Source organism: Patagioenas fasciata, chromosome 2 (genome assembly GCF_037038585.1).
Source record: "Patagioenas fasciata isolate bPatFas1 chromosome 2, bPatFas1.hap1, whole genome shotgun sequence".
NCBI classification, from domain to species: domain Eukaryota; kingdom Metazoa; phylum Chordata; class Aves; order Columbiformes; family Columbidae; genus Patagioenas; species Patagioenas fasciata.
Window position 1 is genome coordinate 54,836,291 of NC_092521.1, and position 20,339 is coordinate 54,856,629.

The 20,339-nt window shown below is 44.4% G+C and overlaps 1 protein-coding gene across 9 annotated transcripts in view; it reads left to right on the forward strand.

The window, feature by feature from the left end:
* MTCL1 (microtubule crosslinking factor 1) overlaps positions 1-20,339 on the forward strand; it is a 126,343-nt gene that overhangs the window by 8,509 nt on the left and 97,495 nt on the right. For 2 of the 9 annotated variants that reach the window (XM_065830387.2, XM_071804240.1), the window contains exon 1: positions 10,192-10,645. The exons of 1 other annotated variant lie outside the window; for it this stretch is intronic. The gene's annotated coding sequence lies outside the window, so the exon portion shown is untranslated. Of the gene's footprint in view, positions 1-10,190; positions 10,646-20,339 lie in introns of those variants that run through there. 6 more of the 9 variants (XM_065830389.2, XM_065830392.2, XM_065830390.2 and 3 more) reach the window with 5 other exon arrangements.

Consider the following 20,339-nt stretch of genomic DNA (forward strand, 5'->3'; position numbering starts at 1 on the left):
CAGATCATCCATACCACCTAGCTAGCTATATGTGAGCAAACCACCCAGCTCACCTGTCCCTCCTTGGTGAGGGGCAACACAAAACCTTGGGACAGAAAGCCAAGCCCATTGCAGCACAGAGAGGAGAAAGGGTGGAAAACTGAACCCCTGTTCTGTCTCCTCCCAGCTCAGAGAGGACCTCTGCCAGCAGACACGGGCAGCGTTGCCTGCACCCGGCAGGGGGGCTGCACCAGGCTGTGAAGGGGGCTGGCTCTCCCCCAACCTCAGCAATAACCCCCCCTGAAGCATCCACTGCCATGGCATCCCTTTGTTGTCCCTATAAACAAGGTTTCTTACCCGGTGTGCATGTAAATGAGCCAAATTCTGCACAGATAAGAGGTACTGTTTATTATGGAGTTCTGCAAGTCTGGAGGCTGGAATAAAGCCAGGGCACCTGAAACAAAAGTAACAGCCATTATATACAAAATCTTATCGCTACTCAGGACAGTCCTAAAGAGCCAATTGGTTACACATTTGCATATTGGTTACATAATCATTTTAGTGTATAATGAGCAACATTCAGCTAAAGGACACTATCCAACTGTGTTAAAACAAGACTCAACTAATTGTGCAGGCTTCAGAATGTCTAAAGCTGCAAGGTCAGTAGTCTCTGTAGTTTCTGATTAAGTGTTTTGCAAGTCGCTCTTATCTTTGTTAGAGAAGCAGGCTGACCTAAAGCTGAAAGGATTTACATATCTTTAGGTTAGCAATTGCTGACAGGATTCTTTCTTCTAAGTGGTAATGACTACACCTTGGGCAAGTGCCTCTTCTTACCAAGGATAAATGAATTTAGGAAGCTGCAGTGTTACTGTAAGAAAGACAGCAGCGAGGACTTGTGATCATTCCCAAGCAAACACAGATATCCAAGAGATAGAGGTTTTGTTTTATTTTGTCTTTAATGTAAAAAGATCTTCGTATGAATATTGGACTAGCTATGCACAGGTAAGGCATTCAAATACATTTAACATCTTAAGATGGGTCAGTGCTAGCACAATGCTGTTGCTTCACGATTTTAAATAAAGACTATTAGAGCTTTAATTGCATTTCAAGGCATGACATTGAACAAAAATATATTTCTTTCTTCAGAAGCTGGAGAACAGACTTCAAATGGTCTTACAAAATAAGATAACTTGAAAACTCTTCTTCCCCCCATTTTTCCTGCCCTGACAGGGTGCTTCAGCATAGTTCTGAGCTCAACTCTACAAACAGAAATGCAGTAAATTAATTAGTTATCAGATTATGTCTTATTCTTTACAAAAGGCAGGCATTTACATCACTAAATGACATAAAGAACTGCTTCAAACCAGCTTCAAAAAAGAAGAGCCCCAAAGTGTTGAAAAGATATATCAGGTGTCTAAATCTTCAGCCTTTTTGAGAATTCTAATAATTCAGTGCTAAGAACACTTCTTGGATATGCTAGAGACATGTGTTGATCTGAAAATATTTCTTAGTGAACATTAACTCCCTGTTTTACTGAAAATCTTTATTGTTGAACCTTTTGTTACAGGTGCAGGGAAACAATGCTGTCAGTTCTGCTACTGATCAGAAACAAACTGTAATACATGATGAAACAAGTTAAGAAAGGAAGCAAAGATTATTATTCAACTTCTGAATTGGAAGTGCTCACAGTACTTAGTTAATTTACAAATTAAAGTAAATTACTTATCTGCTTAAAGAGCATGGAACCCTGAAAATACCACTAATACTATTTTGGGTGACTTATATTGTGTTTTTATTGTACATATATTGTGCCTCTATCTTCCCTTGCAATTAATGGTCCATCTTCCACACATCCCTCTGATGTGTGGAAATCAATTTTTCTTGCTTATGCTGCTCTGTATGTCAGGGTAACACATTCCCACTCATTGGCTTCTGCTTCTTCCAGGCCTTTATATTTTGGTACTTAGTAACAGGTGGGTGAGAGTTTGCGTGTTCCTTAAAAATCATTGATAGCTCAGCAAAGCCTTCCTTGGCTGAGTCTAGTCTGCAGGAGCTAACTATGGGCTTGGCTCAAAGGTGCTGCATAATCGAGAGCTTGACCATCACACGGGGATGCAATGATGTGCCCCAGATTTGGAGGGGAGAGTTGGAGAGGAAAATATACGTGAAAGCACAGGCAGGGAAGCAGACTTCAGTAATCAGCTTTCCTGAGCCCTAACAGAACAGCAGATGCACCGAGGACAAAGCGACTCCTAAACCATCACAGTAGTACTTGTAAGAAGTAATTGTTTGGGATTTTCAGGGGCAGAAAAAAAAAATACAGAGCAGCTGTCTCAAAAACCAGACTTAAATCAAAAGCAGCTACAGCTTTGAAGGGAACTGGCACTAAAGCCGGAGGTCCTAAAGGTTTAGGATCAATTGCAGGTAGATTAATTGAAATACTGAAAAGAGACAAAATAAAGAATACAGAATGTCTGCCCACAGAATCTTAGCAGGAATTGAAGTGGGAATGAAAAAAAAATTGGGGATTTAGTTTCTGCTGGGAACAGACTCTTTAATCATACTCAGAAGAGAAATAGTTGAAGTGGTGCTAGGGGTAGGAGAAAATAATACAGTGGCCATAAAACACTGTGGAAAAATACTGACTCTTTAATTGGGCACTAATATATCTAGGAAGTTAATCCTATTGAATGTTTGTGATATTAGGGTATCAGTTAGTTATAACAAGTATGTGTGTGTGTGCAAAATATGGTATTTTCTGCAATTTTCTTCAGCCAACTGTGGCATTAGAAATGGGTAATTTATAATATTCTAAGACTGATATTTTGCTCAGTGTAAGGTGACACTTTCCTTCGCAGAATATCCAAACGAATAACACTACCAACCAAAAGTCATCATATTAGTCTGCCTCCTCAGATTTTAAAATAAGTTTCATAATTCTGTGAAATATTTCTGGTGTTGAGTAATAACAAACTATAACTTACTAACAGTATATCCAGTAATACATAGTTTCAACAACCAAAACCTGTGAAAAGCATCTGTCTTGCAGTGTGTAACAAGTGTATCTTTCATTTTCCTAATTGAATGTCTGATAAATTAATACTACTTTCTGTGCCAACTCCCTGCTGCCTATGAAGGAAGACCCAGAATGCACTGTTCCTCTTTTGGTGCCTTTGATTAGAGCCAGCCTTTGATTTGAAAGGGTTCATGACTTATTTGGTCTTTCCTTTTTGTATGTCACCAAACAACAAAGGGTTCAAAACAGGCAACTGTTTTAGGGTTTTGAAAGTCTTGATTGAGTACAGTTACCTCCAGAAAATGAAAGGAAAGGGAAAGGGAAAGGGAAAGGGAAGGAAAGGGAAGGGAAAGGGAAGGGAAGGGAAGGGAAGGGAAGGGAAGGGAAGGGAAGGGAAGGGAAGGGAAGGGAAGGGAAGGGAAGGGAAGGGAAGGGAAGGGAAGGGAAGGGAAGGGAAGGGAAGGAAAGGAAAGGAAAGGAAAGGAAAGGAAAGGAAAGGAAAGGAAAGGAAAGGAAAGGAAAGGAAAGGAAAGGAAAGGAAAGGAAAGGAAAGGAAAGGAAAGGAAAGGAGAAAAGAGCAAACAAACAAAAACCAGTAAAGATGGTCAACTGAGTTGGGCTGTAGCATGTAAGGGTTAACAAGAAACAGAAGAAGCTGTATCAATTCTACTTTAAAAGAGAGACTTGTTGAAATGCCACAAATAACCCCTTGAAAGTTAAGGAGCTGGAAAATGAGTGGTATGCAGCGCTTTTCTACAGACAAGCCCAGGTTCTAGGTACTTGTACCTACAATGTGAAGCAGATGATAAATTTTGAAGTGTTCACGTGGGTGTTTATTCAGGTTGCAGGTGGTTTGTGAGGAGGAAAAGTACAAATTTGTTAATATTGGAAGCTGCATGTTTGACTTGTTCAGTTCTGAAATAGGCAGTAACTCTAATAGCATGGTGTGTGCTCCTTGGTGTTTGAGGTTTGCAGAAGCCACTTGGTCTGATAGCTTGATATAATAATTTTGAAGAGCTTTTTTCCCATTGGACATTACAGCTGGCTGTACTATGCAGAGGTGGGACAGTGGGTAACAGATGAAGTCAGACCTCAGCATGAACTTTTGTGATTCTCAAGCAAACACCAGACTGAAAAAAACCAGCCTTGTAATGCTGGATATGTAGAACTTCATATCCTGGCTCTTTGGCATTTCCATGGACACTGAGAGGGGAACCATGCAAACTTGGGAATGCCCGCCTGTCCCAGGGTTGCAGATTTCAGCCTGAGCAGGGGTGACTAACCCAGAGCTGGAGGAACAGGGAGAAGGGATAGGAGAGCTTCACCCATGGGAAGCACCTGCTGCTTGCATAGGCAGGCCCAAAGTCACACACACATACACACACACACACAGGCTCAACACCAGCAGGAATGACTGGCAGTGGTCAGCCAACCCCACCAGCCCCTTTGTAGTTGGGGGTTTGGTCTTTAATCCCTGCAGGCTGTAGAAGATTTCAAAGCCCAACATCCCAGTTGCTGCCCCACCACATGGTCATCAGGCCCTCTGCAAGAGGTGAGGTGCTGCTGGTTTGTCCAACAGAGCTGATTGCGGCTGTTTTGTGAGGATTCCAGTCCCTACAAGAAAGCATTAGTGGTGACTGCATGATGCCCAGGGGCCCCATTGCTGGCTCTGAGTGAGCAGGCATAGACACATAGGCCAAAATTAAGGTGGCCAACAGAGCTAGGAGTCTATGAGGTTGGGTCATGGGCTTTGGGGGAATCACACTTTTGGATGAAGATGCCTGAAGTCTACCTCAGCCCTTCTAGTACTGAAGTCCTTTAAGACTAGGAGCTAGTTGATGCAATTGTTTCCATTCCCCAATTGCATTATGGCAATCAGTAATATTATTACTGTAGGACAGAGGCTCCAGTAAAGAACCAAAACCTTTAATAGCAGGGTTTTGTACAAATAAGGCAAGCAGTCACAATCTAGATATAACTCGTGGGACCAGGAATAAAGCTTAAAAAAAAGGTCTTTGGGGCTTTGAATCCACCAAGGAGAGACAGCAGTTGAGGGAGACATTGCAGAAAAACAGCATTTGTGAACTTGAAAATGTCACACATTTTTCTGTTGAAGCTATGCCTCATTGCTGTTGTTAATGTGTTACTGTAACACCTGCTGGCCCTGGTTAGGATTCTTCTGGGATGGTATAATAACACAGCACAACGTGACCACAAAGAAATTACAACTCATGATCCACAACATATACAGAGTGAATAATGACAGGCTCAACCAGATATATGCTGTTTTATCCATACTTGTGACCTGGTTTCATTTACTATTTTGTTTTAACTCTGTAAGCATCAGTGCTTCCTTGTAACTTTGAGCCCAGACATTATAAGTTCCCTGCTCTTCTGGTGTCATTGATCTCGAAGAGGGATTTGAAATAGGAGAAAATTACAGTTTAGGCTTAGGCTTAGGCTACTGTAAGATGGGCCAGCTGAGGGACAAATTTACATTTAGATTGAGCCTCTTCACATCTTCTCTAAGTAATTGTAAACTCTCGCATGCCTCAGCCCTGGAAAAGAATTTAGACAGCCCTGCACTGCCAAAACCTATGTCTTATGCTTTGTAAGATGTGCGATAGCTAATCTAAGTAGTCGGGCTTAGCACTGACTTTTCATAATTATTTGTGCAAATACAACTCAGTTATCAAATGTCTGCATTAATCAGACAAAGCATATCAGTATTGCCAAAATAAATTTGTTGTAGAAGTGTTATGTCTGATTATTTGTATTATTCAACCAACACCCAGACGTCCTATTATGTTAAGAGCTACACAAGCATGTAAGAGACCATTCCACCACCAGGGAGTGTCTGACTAATTTACGATAAGAGAAAACAATTGGACATTACAAGCAAATAAAAAGAAAGGGAGAGGAGAATTAGGGTAAGCATGGTAGTCTGTGCCTGCATGTTCCTGTGAGAACCATTAGTGAGTTTTAAGTAAAGGAAAAAATGTTTTGATATAAATAAGTAAGAAATACGATATCAGTAATCCTTACTGGGCATTTGCCTAGCCCAATGGAGATTTCTGTGGTATGTACTTAGCTTTCATATTAGGGTCTTATTCTCATTCACGCCGTGTCTATTTACACCACTTTTGCAGAGATCTCCAAATGGAATTGCACAGACAGCAGAGGACAGAGGAACGCAGCCAAAACGCTACAGCTGGTCTCACACCACACAAATCTGCCCTGTGCACCCAGCCGGGCACGTGCCCAGCGAGGCTTGCAGAAGCTGCATTTCTTTGTTATTAAACGCTTTATACTGCCAGTACAATGTAAAGGGATCTTAGTGTGACTGAATATTCGTCTCAGTCCAATGTGTTTTGCTGCTGCATGTTTTCAGTTCCACAGCTATTTTGCTTGAGCATCAATGTAAATAAATCACTTCATTAAGATGCCTAGTTAAACTGGTGCTGCCTCTGGATGCAAGGATAATGAAGCTTACTTTCAATGAGAGCAAGATGCACAGAATACAAGGATACATGTTTACAGAGGTATCTACTCTCCAGTCCCATTTCTAATCTGAGGTTGCCCTGCCATGTCAGGGGTCAGGGTTCTATAATTCTGAGGGTCCACTCATTGAGGGCACCTCCTGAGAAGTCAGGCTGAGATTTTGTCCTCTTTGCCTTTAGTAGCTTGTGGTCAGTGATGCACAACGATATAACAGAACATATTAAAAATAAAGCATTTAGCAGTTCAAACAACATTTAGTGGGGAAAAAACCCCACCCACCCACAAAATAGCAAAAAATATATTAGTTTATGTATTTGCAATGTAAAATTTACAAGGTAACCACAGGAAACTGGACTCTGTCAGGCACTCTGGTGGCTCAGATTAATTCTCCCAGACAATTCCCAGCCTTTTGTGAATGTGCTCCTTTTTTCACCTCCCGAATTCTTTTCCCCTCCTGTGCAAAGAAGCCTGGCACTGTCTCTCAGCTATTGTTTGAAGAAAAGTGGCTTATCTTGAACTATACTTTTTCCTTTCATTTTCTTTTTGAATTGAACTGTTCTGTTCATGGGGCAAAGTCAAAACAGGCTACTCATAAATTATTACAGAGCAGTTCCCCTTTCATCACAGGAATAGAACACATTGCAAATCTACTAGGGAAAGCTGGAATTCCCATATATTCTTGAAAGTTATAACCAAAACCAAGTGAGAGTGGCAATACAGTAGGGCAAAACAACTTTTCTGATATCTCTCATCTGGGGCAACATCCATAATATGTAGTATTTCCATAATAATTATTATTTCTCAGGAAGAAATACAGCAACTGCCACCTCTCTCACACTCAAACAGTATTGAAAGGAGGATTGCTTGGACTGACCAGCAGCTTATTGGCAAATAAACCCCCAACTAAGAGCACAACAGCTTGGTAGGAAAGACCTATAATGTGTGATGGCCTGACACAAATGCTGTTATTAAAATGTAACAACAGTTTATATTTCATAAGTCATCCTTCTAAATCAAAGTCTACCTGAGCCGCTTCATACGGTTTCTGTAGACTGGTTATCTCACACAATCAACAATTACTAACGTTGTACACGGAGGGAGAACGAGGGGACTTACACCCGTGAGAGGGTTTGTTGTTTTCCTTTCCTCGGAATATTTTGTAGACATTCTAAAGGCCTTGGCCCAACGAGTCTTCCCGGTAGCTCTGCTAGATGTACAGATCGGCAGCAGCAAGTGCGATCTTTGCCAGAAGGGACATCTTGCCGTGTGACCTGAAAGGCACATCTGGATGCGGGAACCGGAGCGGGGGGAACTGTGAGCAGTAACAGAAGCTGAATCTGTCAAGATATTAAAAACCCCCACCCAACAGAAGCAACAAATCCCTTCGCTGAGTGCCCCGTAGCAGGCCTTTCATCTCCTGCTCACTCGGGGAAGGACCGCACCGCCCTGCCCTGCCGGGAGGGTCCGCCTCCGAGCCCCGGTTTTCCCGGGGGTGCTGGAGCCGGCCCCGCCGCAGCCCGGCCCGCACGGCGCTCTTCCCGGCTGGCGCTGCCCGGGGCGGGGCTGAGGATCTGCTCCTCGCTCACGGAGACTTGTAAATAGAGCTCTTATTTGAATATGGGGTTTTTTTCACCTCTGCAGCCTTTGTAAAATAAGGAGTACCTGTTGCATACTCATGCGGCAGCATCCGTGTTGCTATTCAGCAGGACAAATCAGTCTTCCCCTCGTTTACTGGGACGAGGAGCCCCCGGCAGACCGGCCCGGGCCGTTTCAGGTGCCCCAAGTCACCTGCAAACTGACCTCGACTGGAATTGCCTGAGCCAGCGGTCGGTTTTACCTTGGCCACCCTGACAGCCCGGTACTCTCAGGCTCCAGCAGTCATCCGTGACACCCTGGGGCTTCTGCCTTTCGGGGTAATACCTTGAACCCACATGAGCGGAGCAGGGGACTCGGAGTTCCCCAGGGTGCTGTCCCACAAAAAACCCCTCGGGACTGCCCTTCCACGGGGCGCGCTGCAGTCACCGCAGTTCAGAAGCGGGTGACTTGAGCCTCCCAAGGACTTAATGAGCTAAGCACCCATTTACCACCTCCGTTTGACAGATAAGGGAGCCACCGCGATTTGTCCAAGGTCCGTCTGTGCCCAAGCGGAGGAGTCAGAAATATCCTGGCGGCTGCTGCTCTGCTTTACCCATTAGGTTGTGCCTCTTTCCCACGCTTGAGCCTCTCCTCCCTTTCATTTACTCTCCCGGTGCATTGCAAATGTAAGGGCTGTAATTTCACATCCCTGTGCTGCAGAAGGATGGGTCCGGGCCTTTTGTAGTTTAACCACACTCAGGAACTTGCCGATTCCCTCGGATACTCGGCCCTGCCTCTGGATGAACCTGTGTCAGCCTTAAGCACAGAGCTAATGCGGTGGCTGTTCTTTTGTTGCTGCGAATCTCTGAAAAGACGGTTTTCATCTAGTCTTAGCTCGGAAAAAAAAAAAAAAATAAAAGAATACATGGGCAACGGTATACAGCTTAGGGCTCGGAAATTAAAATTTCCTCCCAAATGAGGCTTTCTGATAGGAAGCGGCTGGCAGAGGCGCCCCTATAATAAAGCGTGGAGGCAGCTCGAGGAAAGTAGTTTACAGGGAGAGCAGCCTGGCTGGCTGACAGAGGGGGCGGATCCTGCGCACAGGCGGGCAGCGCCGCGCCGGAGCGGCCCCGGCAGCAGCGGGGCTATTTCAGGAGCCGGGCGGAGGCGGCGGCGGCCGGAGCAAGGGCTGGGGGCAGCGGCGAACCATGGGGTTAGCGGCGCCGGTGGGCTGAGCGGGGACTTGCGGGTGGAGGCGAAGGCAGCCGGGAAACGTGCTTTTGCCTCGGATTGAGGAGAAAAGGAGATTTTTGTCGGGCTGCATCACAACTTGATCTGCATCAAGCTGAGCCAGGCAGAGAGGGGAGCGGGAGAGGAAGGAGAGAGAGGAGGAGGAGGAGGAGACGGCTGCCACCGGGGGATTTGGGCTCGTTTTATTGAAACAAATCAGTGCTCGGGAGAGAGCAGCGGGGAGAGAGAGGAGGAGGAGAAGAAGGAGGAGGAGGAGATGGGGATGGGGGGGCAGGAAGAGGGGGATCGAGAAAGAAAAGTGTGAGGGCTGTGGCTGGGAGAAACAGAAGTGATGAGAGAGAGACTGGGGAGGCTGGAGAAGGCTGCCCGTCCTGCTGCTGCGCCCCGCGGGGACCGCCGCTCCTGCGGCCACCGGGAGCCCCCGCGGCTGCCGCCCCGCCGCCCCCGGCTTGCACGATGGAGGCGCTGAACGGCCCCGGCCCGGGGCCCGGCGACGCGCTGCGGCCGCCGCCGCCTTCGCCCGGCCACCACCACCCGCACGCCGAGAAGAAGAGGCTGCACCGCGCCCCGTCGCCCGCCAGACCCTTTCTCAAGGACCTCCACCCCCGCGCCGCCGCCGCCAAGCCGCCTCCCGCTCCCCCCAAGTCCCCCGGCCTCCCCAGCCGGGCGCCCCCGTCGCCGCACCCCGGTGCCCACTCGCCGGCCGCGGGGCTCCTGGCGGCGCCGGGCCGCTTCTCCCGCCGCCCCGCCGCGCCGGGGGCCAAGGCCGCCGCCGCTGTCACCGCCGCGGGCAGGGCGGGCACCAAGGCGGCCCCCTGCGCCAAGCGGGCGGCCCGCGGTCCGGAGCCGGGCCCCGGTGGCCGGGGCGGCGGGCGGCAGCCCGGCAGCGAGGCGGCCCCGCCGCCCGGCAAGGGGAGGAAGGGGAAGCGGGTCACCGGGGCAGCCAGCGGCCATGCGGCGGCGGCGGCGGCGACGCTGGCCCGCGTGGGCCACACGGACAGCAGCTCCGACCTCTCCGACTGCCCCTCCGAGCCGCTCTCCGACGAGCAGCGCTTGGCCCCGGCCGCCAGCAGCGACGGCGAGTCCGGCACTGGTTCCAGCGACCGCGAGCGGGAGCCGCCCGCCGCCCAGCCCGCCGCCGCCGAGCCGCCCCGCACCGGCCCCGGGCGCGGAGTCCCGCCGTCCCCAAGCCCCCGCGGGGATCCGCTGCCCGCGGCCCCGGGCGGGGGGCGAGTCCCGAGCCGCTGGGAGCCGCCGGCAGCGGCCCCGGAGGAGCTGCAGCGGGAGGTGGAGGAATTGCGCTCGGAGAACGAGTACCTCAAGGTGAGCATCGCCCGCGGAACCCGGCCTTGGCGGGTCCCCGCCCGGGAAGGGGACGGGGGAGTCAGCGGTAGCGGCGCAGCCCCCTGCTCCCCGGGACTGCGGGGTCCGCACTAGGGGTGGCGAGTGGATTCGCGCAGCCTGAGTTCCCCCTCGCCCAGCGCCGTCGTCGGAACAAATGCCCAATTTCACCCGAGGGACAGAAACAGAGGCAGGGAGAGGCACCCAGGAGCCTCGGCGCTGCCCCGAAAAGCGGAGCCGTGGCACGGCTTAAGGATAGATAAGGGACTTAAGCGTGTGGTTACGGTTGTCTGCAAAAGCCGTATTTGTAAGGCTGGATGAACGTAGTCCGGTGCAACATGTACTGAGGCAATGTTACGTTTGGTTATCGTAGTGGCAGCTTAGCAATCTCCAACTCCTCCGAAAACACCACAAACACTCTACTGGTTAACAAGACTTCGCTTTCCAGGAACTGTTTTTGTCAATATCACCCTTTAAAAAAAAGCCAAACCTGCTTCCCTCATGTGATGTGGAAAGGATGACAACGTTATATTGTCTGTTTATTGTATTACTATATCACTGGAAAGTGAAGCCACTCTTTGTGAAGTACTAATAGAATAACAATAGCAGCAATAAAACGTGTCATTGCATCCTCTTGGAGGTAGAAAAGTACATCTATGTGCATTCATCCTTGGAGAAACAGAGAAGCTAAATTCAGGCATGCTCTGAGCAGGGTTGACCTGCAGGAACTTTTAGTTGGACTTGCACTTACCATCTGATCTTTTGGCACAGCAAAGAGGCTACATTCATAAAGATCTATAAATAAGATAAACTGAGATAATCATGTAACTGCAGCTACTGTACCATTTGACTCTGCTGCTGGTGAGAACAATCTTTGTTCCCTGGTTTTGTAAACACCCTGTTGCCAAGCAAAATTACTGTGGAAATCCACTGAAGTTTTGTTCAGATGAGGACTAGAGTTCGGTATAACCTTGGAACTGAGGAGGGTGGTAAAGATACAGACTGGGCTTGCTAACGGGTTTTGGTTGAGGGACAAGAAACAATGTTCATCATAGCAAGAGGTTAACAGCAGGGGTGCTGCAAAGTTCTTTGCTGGGTCTGGTGCTGCTTAATGAACTGGAAAAAGGAACGAACAATGATACAGCAAAATTTTCAGATTACATTAAGGGGTTTTTTTATTAAGCCAAATCCAGCAAAGACCAGATAGAACTTGATTTTAGACTTAATGCCCAAGGAATGAGTGAAAAATGAAGGCAGATGATGGGGAAATAAATCTAAATATTGCAAATTTGAAGCACTCAGAAGAAAGACTGAGTATGCACTTTTCTGGGTTTAAAATCTGTTGTGTTAACTTGGGAACATAATGAGAAAAGGAACAGTGAAAATCTCCACTCAGCGTGAAACTACAGGGAAAAATTATGTCAGATTTCAGTGAGAACTGACCATAGAATAACAAAATATTTTAATATTTTATAGACCTGTAGCTGTTACACAGATCAGTGGGTGTACCTGAAATACTGTGGGCATTGCTGGTCATCTAGAAAAGGATGATACAGAACTAGAGCAATAAAAGTTATTGCCACATAGCAAAGCACTCATTGGATGGAAAACTCTGGAGTATGTTTAGGGAAGTGTAATAGTCTATAAAAAATAAGCAGCATGGAGAACCTTTATCAGAGGCTTCCGTTATACTTGACAGCCCAGAAACAAGAGGAGATGTAATGAAATTAGATTTCATAATAGGAATTGCTTTTAAGAGTAGGTAAACTGGCATTTCTATTAGAAGTCACGGAGGCCAAAAGCCCGGGAGCATTTCTTTGCATTACAGGATTTGCACAATTATAGTACTGAAACTTTACCCCATTATGAAGAATCTGTTAAGCATCCTGTTTCATATTGAAGGTAGTTTGTAACTGTGGGAAACAAAATTTTTAAAAAAAGCTTTTGTGAATTGTTGAGGACTGATCACCATTTGTCCCAACTTAGGGACTTTCTGACCACAGGACCTGATTGACATTGGCAAGTCCTAGGTAAAGAAATTTGTTCTACATAATTTCAAAATTCTCACACTGTGCAACAGTGTCTTCAGGGCTTTTACCTTGATGTTTTCATCATCTACAGCAATTGTGTCCCACCCTTCCTTGATTTGGACTACAAGTATTTCTGAGACCAGTAGGATAATACAGACTGCTTTCTTGGGGCTCTGTGTCTCAGCTGACTTCCAGTGGAAGCCATGAGCTCACAGTGTCACCTTTTCTGAGGGTCATGAGTACATGGTCTGTCTGCTCTCCTTGGCCACCTGGGTGCATGAAGTCTTAGCAGTTCTGCTCCTCTCTTGAAATCGTTGGAATCCTCCCAGTGATGCAAAAGTTATCAGGAGAATTCCCAAACTTCATTTTCCTTTCTAAGGAAACCTCTAAAAACTTTCTGCAAATTGAAACAACAGCACTGTGGGATTTGTTTACTTGTGGGTTTGTTCCTTGTGTTTCTTACAACACACTTCTCTTGGTTGGTATCAGAGCAAGCCATGTTCTTTTTTTACTGGAGGGGGCTAAAGGATAACAGGGAAGCTGTCAGCTGTAAGTAGGCAAATTATTAGATAAATCCCAGAAGAAGCTGCTGATTTCTTGAGTGTGGCCATATGCCAAATTTTGTAGCTTTCAGCGCTCCTTATCCCTTCCTGCTGGATTAAAGCCCATTTCAGGGAAATCTATCTTTCACATAAAAAAGGTCTTTCTCATATCTTTCATGAGTCTGGAATATAGAGCATAGTGTGTATACATATACATACATCATATACATAGACTTAGTGCTAAAGATAACTGGCAATTAAAGGGCTACTAAGAGAAACAAAACAAACACAATTGTTTATTTTAATTTCTACTCTAGAAGTGCTAGAAGGTCTCCCAGATTGCTCCATGGAAGCCTTTCCAGAGCAAACTGCTGATGCTGCAAACGTCTCAGACTTCATATACTATGAGCCAAATCTCAACCTTCTGTCAAGTTATCACCTTATATATTTTCTGGGACTGTGATTTTACCATAGGTGAGACTTAGACTCCAGCAGTGGCCAACTATCTGTGAAGTTCAGCTTGTAGATGAAGTGGTTGAGGCAAAGTGTTTTCACTAGAAAGTGTTTCTTTTACTGCCTCTGTGAAATTTCATCATTAATTTCAGTTTCATGTATTTCTTGCGTAACTTTATTTCAGCTGCCTATGGGCAGCACTGTTATACCACAGCAGCATTTTAAAGGTATCACTTATGTATTGAGGTGTACGAGAGAAATTATGTAGTAGTGGTTGGCTTTGTGGAGCCAGGAGGTCATCGGTATGTGCTAGTAGAAGGTAAAATTTTAGTTATTGCTAGCCAGTCCTGTTAGTATTAATAATAGCAAAATATGGCCCACACAAGCGGTTATTTTCGGGATTACTTTAGTCTCCAGCAGAGAGAAGTATGATGCACTATGTGAGTCCTGGGAAACTTTGACAGAAGCTCTTTGTTGTGTAGATCCCTCTGAAGGATGAGGGATCCTAAGAAAGAGGGCCCAAAATGTAGCAACAGAAAATGTTCTTGCTTTATCTTGGCCAAAGTTTGATACAGACTGCTTTCGTTAAATAAATGTGCTCACAAAAACAGCAGTGGTATTTTAGTCATGACACATGCCCTTTTTTCCTTTATGTCCTTCATGGCCACAATGTGAAAGCAGCATCCTGCATGAGGCATAACACTTCATACAGCTCCTCTGCTGTGCTTTACTGGGCCTTCTCTTTGTACACATGCTGGTGTAAGTTCAACATGCCAGAAATGCTGCTACAGTGTGGGCTAGCACAAAAATACATTCTAAGCTGTCTTGGATTTATTAGATAAGCATCTTGTTTATCTTGTTTTGTCTTTTTTCTTTCTATGTTTATTTTTATCTGTGTCATGTGCTGGATATAAATTGAATAAGGGGCCACTCCAGGCCCCTTATTCCAGTCTGATAACATATAGAGGATGTTCGTTTTTGTTTAAAATCACAGTGCGTGTCATATGAGGTTACATTGTAATTCTTGGCTCCCTTGAAACTGTAGATCTTTGAGTCTGTAGGCTTGAGATGAACTCATGAGGAGTAATAGCACTGTTTCTTTTATTAACCTGCAGGGAGTTGTGTACGTCAAAGAGTTTTGCAGAGCAAAAATGATGCGAACTGATGAGACCAATTTTTTTCCGTTTAGTGAGGGTTACCGGGGTTGGCAAAACAAAGCTTGTCCCCTCATCTCTGCTTGACGTGCTGCTTTGCCACCTGGTGACTGCTGGTCCCAAAGAGAACGGAGGTGATAACCCTGCCTGGGGCACAAAACCCGTGCAGTGGCTCAGCCAGAGGGACAATCAGCTGCCAGAGGGAAATGTCTCTTTGGGGAAGAATAGCCCAGCCCCAGCTGTGTCCCTGTCAACCCCTGCACAGGCTGAAGGGGATTAGCTGCGTGATGCACCAGGCGATAGTTTTCCTTGGTGGCCCTCAGTGGATGATATCAGTGTTGTACCAGGCAGGTGACTGCTTGAAGGGCTTCAGCCGCCCCAGTCAAGGAAGCATTTAGAAACAATACTGGGGTAAATGCTTGAATGAAACAGAAAAGCTGCCAGATGCTGCTCTTGTTCTTGGATCCTGCCAACTTAAACCAGCCCTGAAGTCAACAGGTGCAACGCGGTCCTACGGTTTTTCAGTTCTCTTCTTGTTTTGTGCATAAGCTTCAGGCAATGTTGGATCAGTGCATGACTGATCAAGTAGTTTGTTTTGAGAGCTAATCAATAACATCAGGGGCCCAGGGACCTTAGGTTTGTTAGCGTATTTTGCAAGAGCCGGAAATAATGGTTGTTGCTTTCTTCTCAACCAAAAGCCTTTTAGAGCATATTTATCTCTACTGCATCACTGCTGTAAAGTGATATGGGGGATGTGTTTATTCCTTAGCAGCAGCAGAGTCTCCCACGTAAAGACAGTTTGAGATATTTAAAATATGAAAACAGAGATTACGTAAAATCACAGTTCATGAATCTTAGATTTATCAACAACTTTCCAGAAGTTCTGGATTCACCAGCACAGTAGCAGCTACCCATTGTCATTTCCACCCCTCCTTCCTTCCTCACTCTCCCCTCATTTCATTTAATGTATAATAATAACCTTCTATTTGGAAAAAAATACTGACACAATCTGTAAGAATGACTTTTGGCTAAATTAATAAATACTTACACTTTTTACATAGACAATTGAATTTCATCCTTCATTTACATTTGCTTCACAGTTTATTGGTTTTGTATGTTTTTGTCTTCCTATTTTGCAAACGTTTCTAAGGTTGTGTATAACTTCTGGACACTGATGTGTTCTAATTCAATGGAGCCTAAAGATCTTAAGTTTGGTAATATATGTAATTGTAAATGCATAGTAATGGATTCAGTACCCATACGTCTTTTATGCTATTTTCTGCATGAAATTGCTCTGTAATAGTAATTTCCAAAATTTTTTTCTTTTGTTTTTACTTATGGTTGGGTTCCAGTTTTTAGTTTCTGTTCACACTCTGAATTAAGAACTTTTTCTGTATTAGCCAGTCATTCAACTCAGTGAGGGTAGATCAGCAGGCTGACCTAGACGCAGCTGGTGCTGATGGCTCTATCTCTGTCTTTATATGCAATTTAGGGGTCTTATTTTGAACTGTATTTAGTCTGGTCCCTTGAAAGAAACATCTGCATCGTGCATGTGTTTTACAGTTGTCCAGAGGAGTCAAGAGTAATGAAGCACATTTAGTGCACCCTCGGAGTGTAGGTCTCTATTTTATTTCAGAAGGAATGCAGTTGTTGTGTGCTCTGTGGGGTGTAGGAGTGCACAGTCGTTGAGGCTGATTGGAAAATTTACTTTCAAACCTCATTATGGATTTCAACCATACTGGTTGGGTAGACACAGTCCATGAGTTGTGCAAGTATTCCTGGTCGTTTCAATGGGAATGACTCAGTGTAATAGCTGCATGGCCTGACTCTTTTTCTCCCTTTGTTTTTTGTTTTTCAAGAATCCTAAGCAAGGCATATTCCTGTAATTTACCCTTAATTATACTTAAATTAAATCAATAATAAACAAGCATGACATCAGTAAAGGTATTAATGAGATAATGGCTTTTCTCCTGACAGGCAAGTCTTCAATTTGCACAGTGCAGACATGAAATGACACCATCAGTATGTATTTGGGCTACACAGCAATGTAAACTGCACACAGGCTTTTTCTCTTTCAGCCAATTCGCCTTGGCTTGGCACACTGACATGGCAACAAGGAATCCTAATTCACTTGCTTTTGCACTGAAGTCTAGGGGGATCCTGCAGATGGAACAGCTATTTATGTGTGTCCCTGTGTTTATACAGCCACTGCATGAATCTCAGATGAGTGATCCCTATTAGACCCTAAGTGGCTGGCCTTAGGAAGTCATTTGGGCCAAGTACCTGAAACCATATGTGGTTAGACTCAGGGACAACTTGGATTTCTACTGCAATTTTGGAAAGAGCTGCCAGTTTGGAAGTTTTGGTTGTTTTTTTTTTGTTTTCCGTGTACTTCCATTTGTTCTTTCTAATGACCAGGATGACATCTGGAAAGCAAAGCAGTTTAGCTTTTTCCTAAACAATATGGTTTCTTCCAGGACTCTCTGCCTGATGCTGTTCTTACTGAAGGTAATAGCATAACTACCATTAAATTAAAAGGGGTCAAGAGGAAGCTCTCATCCCCTACAGGAATGTACAGCAAAGTGAAGCTTCTTATGCTGGCACTTAACCTTCAAATTTTGGTCGCCACTTTAGGATCCTGGAGTAGGTCCTCCCTGTTTAAGAAAGGGAGCAGGTTCTCCATTTTTTAGGTGTACAAAGGATGGCTGCTTTCTTACTTGTTGGTTTTAATTACTCTTAAGTGCCTATTTTGATTTTTTTTTTTTTTTTCAGTTTTACAATATTAAAGTCCATGGAATAAAACTCAGCACCTCTTGAGAAAAGAGTTCTAATTCTCACTCTCAATAATAGTAATAAGAACAATACATTTTAATGAGGTTGGGAATTGGGTTTATGTGTCTGTTTAAGTTATACACAACCTTAGAAACGTTTGCAAAATAGGAAGACAAAAACATACAAAACCAAAGCATCTTTTTTTGCAAACTACTGAGTTTGGGATTTTCAAGGTTCTGACTTTGCTGCTTTTACCTTTGATTTCTCTAATGACTGATATATATTCCTCTAAAGTGGTAGGATTACCACTTTAGTAAGTAGGACCATCATAGTTTCAGTTGTAATTTCCACTTCCTCGGGTCTCTAGCTTAGCTTCTGTTTGCTGTGCACACAGGAGTTTAGAAGAAGAGTTTAAGCTGTCCTGGTTTTGTAGGTGTGATTGTAACAGCTGTGAGTTGAGAGATGCTAACACAAGGTTTCAGCGTCTATGGCAGAATCACAAGTACCTACCAAGGAGAATAAGCTGTTAGAAGCTGGAAGCATCTACACCCTTGCCACTGGTTTTGTGGCCTGTGTCGAGAGCAAGATTATGTCTTTAGTGTAAACTGTCCTATTTGGGTTTTTCCTCCCTTTTGAACAGACTTTGTAGGTCCGAGCCTCAGGCATTGCAGTAATACAGCAGAAAGTGGGCTGATGCTGTGTACAGCCCATACGGGGAAGTTTCTGCTCCTTCTCCTGTCAAAATTGTTTGTGCTGTCACTGTGTTTGCATGTATGTTGCTGTGTTTAAAAGCTCATCCAAAGGATGCTATATTCCTAAATACAAGGGGTCAGGACAAAGTCTGGTTTTTTAATATGAAAGTTTTGGGAGTAGAAAAGAAAGTAAGTGTGGAAAAGAAGCTCAATTCAGTAAAAACAAAACTGAGACTTTCAAAGTATAGGTTTCTTGATACGACCCCATATTTTAGTTTATCTGTAAAATTACACTACAGAAAAGTGAACTGTGAACCAAAATCAGACGCAAGAATAGAAAAAAAATCACAGACTTGCAAGGTTAGAGTTGTGATATTAAGTGAGATGAAGAAAACTTCAGTTTTCCTGGAAGTAAAAGACAGACCCATCTACTGAAATACAGCTCATGCTAATGCTCGCAGCTCTTCAGGGAACTTCTTTGGTGGGAGGAAAGACATTGGATTCAAGTCTCCAATGGAGACACAGTGACTCTTGAGACTGGGGGAGCTCCCCATGCCCGCGGTGAGGATTTGAAAATATTCAGTTTCAATGGCATGATTGTTTCAGGGACTTGGTTGTTTAAAATGATGTGAGTTTCACTTTCCAAATTTGGTTGTAATAAATGTTTTGAAGTCAAATATTGTGGATTATTTGTCTTTAGAAGCTGACTAGATTTAGTAATTCAAAAACCTGATACAGATAAGAAGCAAGTTTAAAAGATGAGCAATAACATTATAATTGCTCTTTGCAGACCACTTAGTACATAAAAGCCATTGCTTAGTTCTTGAAGTATAAACATCAGATTGTAAACTAGATCCCATTAATTTAGTGATGACAGATGTTTTCCTTTATTGTGGATTTGTTTTTCAAAATTCTCAGTTTACAACCAAACTATTAATCTAACTTAACATTAGCATTCTGAAGATGAAATTAAAAAGTTAATCGAGCTTAAATCTAGTTGAGGTAGATTCATCTCCTGAGTCTGCAGACAGCCCTGAGCAATAACTCTGGTCCTGTTCATTCCAGAGGGCTATATTAGCTCTGACAGGTAAAGAGTGTAGTTTTAGTGTGATTATTTTAGCCAAAATACCTAGTTAATATACAGGTAATGCAAAATTATATTCCTTCTCTTAGCTTCAAAAGCCACAGCTCCTCTCTAACCATTTTCTAAGACCTTGGCTTTTTTTTTTCTGCATCTCTATCTTTACTGGGTAAACTTTTAGTTTACCTCTTGTAAGCCTCTATAAATGTGAATCGTACTGAAAATGTGTGTACATTACAAAGAAAAACAGGCCTCCTCCCCAGTTCACTCAAGCATATAGTATTATATTTTCCTTTTAAAAAAATATCAGTCACTCATCAAATCTTCACTAGTGTTTTAGCTCTAAACTGGCCTGAGTATTTGGCCGTACCCTGAGAAGGGGTAGGTACGGCCTGGACTGTGAATTGTTTTGGAAGAATTCTGCTGGATTTGGTCTGCAGAGCTTGTTTGCTTCCTTGCAGTCTGCTGTTTGTGGTTAATTAATGTATTTGCAACTTCTGAGGATGTCATTGCTGCAAGGGTAACTTCTGTTACTGTGCCTGCTCTGTTCCTTTTTGGACAGTGTATGGCTCAAGTGTGATCCAGCTCACTGGGCAATAACCCTTTTGCTCCTCCATCCTCACAAATATCCCGCTCCTGCAGCTGTCCCAGGGAGAATGTGGGGCAGGATGCCCCTATAGCAGGAATCTGAATATATTAAGAATGTATAGTGCTATAGTGGGATTGTGAGAAAATCTGACTGTCCTTTATGAGCATCTAGGGAGAACTGTGATGGAAAAAAGCCTTGCTGCTGAGCCCAGAATGGTCATTTTAGAGATAATAAGTCTTGCTCTTACCTAAAATTAGACTTACGCTGTTTCAGCTAACTGAAGTTAAAACACCACTGTCTAAATACTGGAGTTTTTAGTAAGAGTAACACTATAATTCAAAAGTAACTGTAACAGTGAGGCTA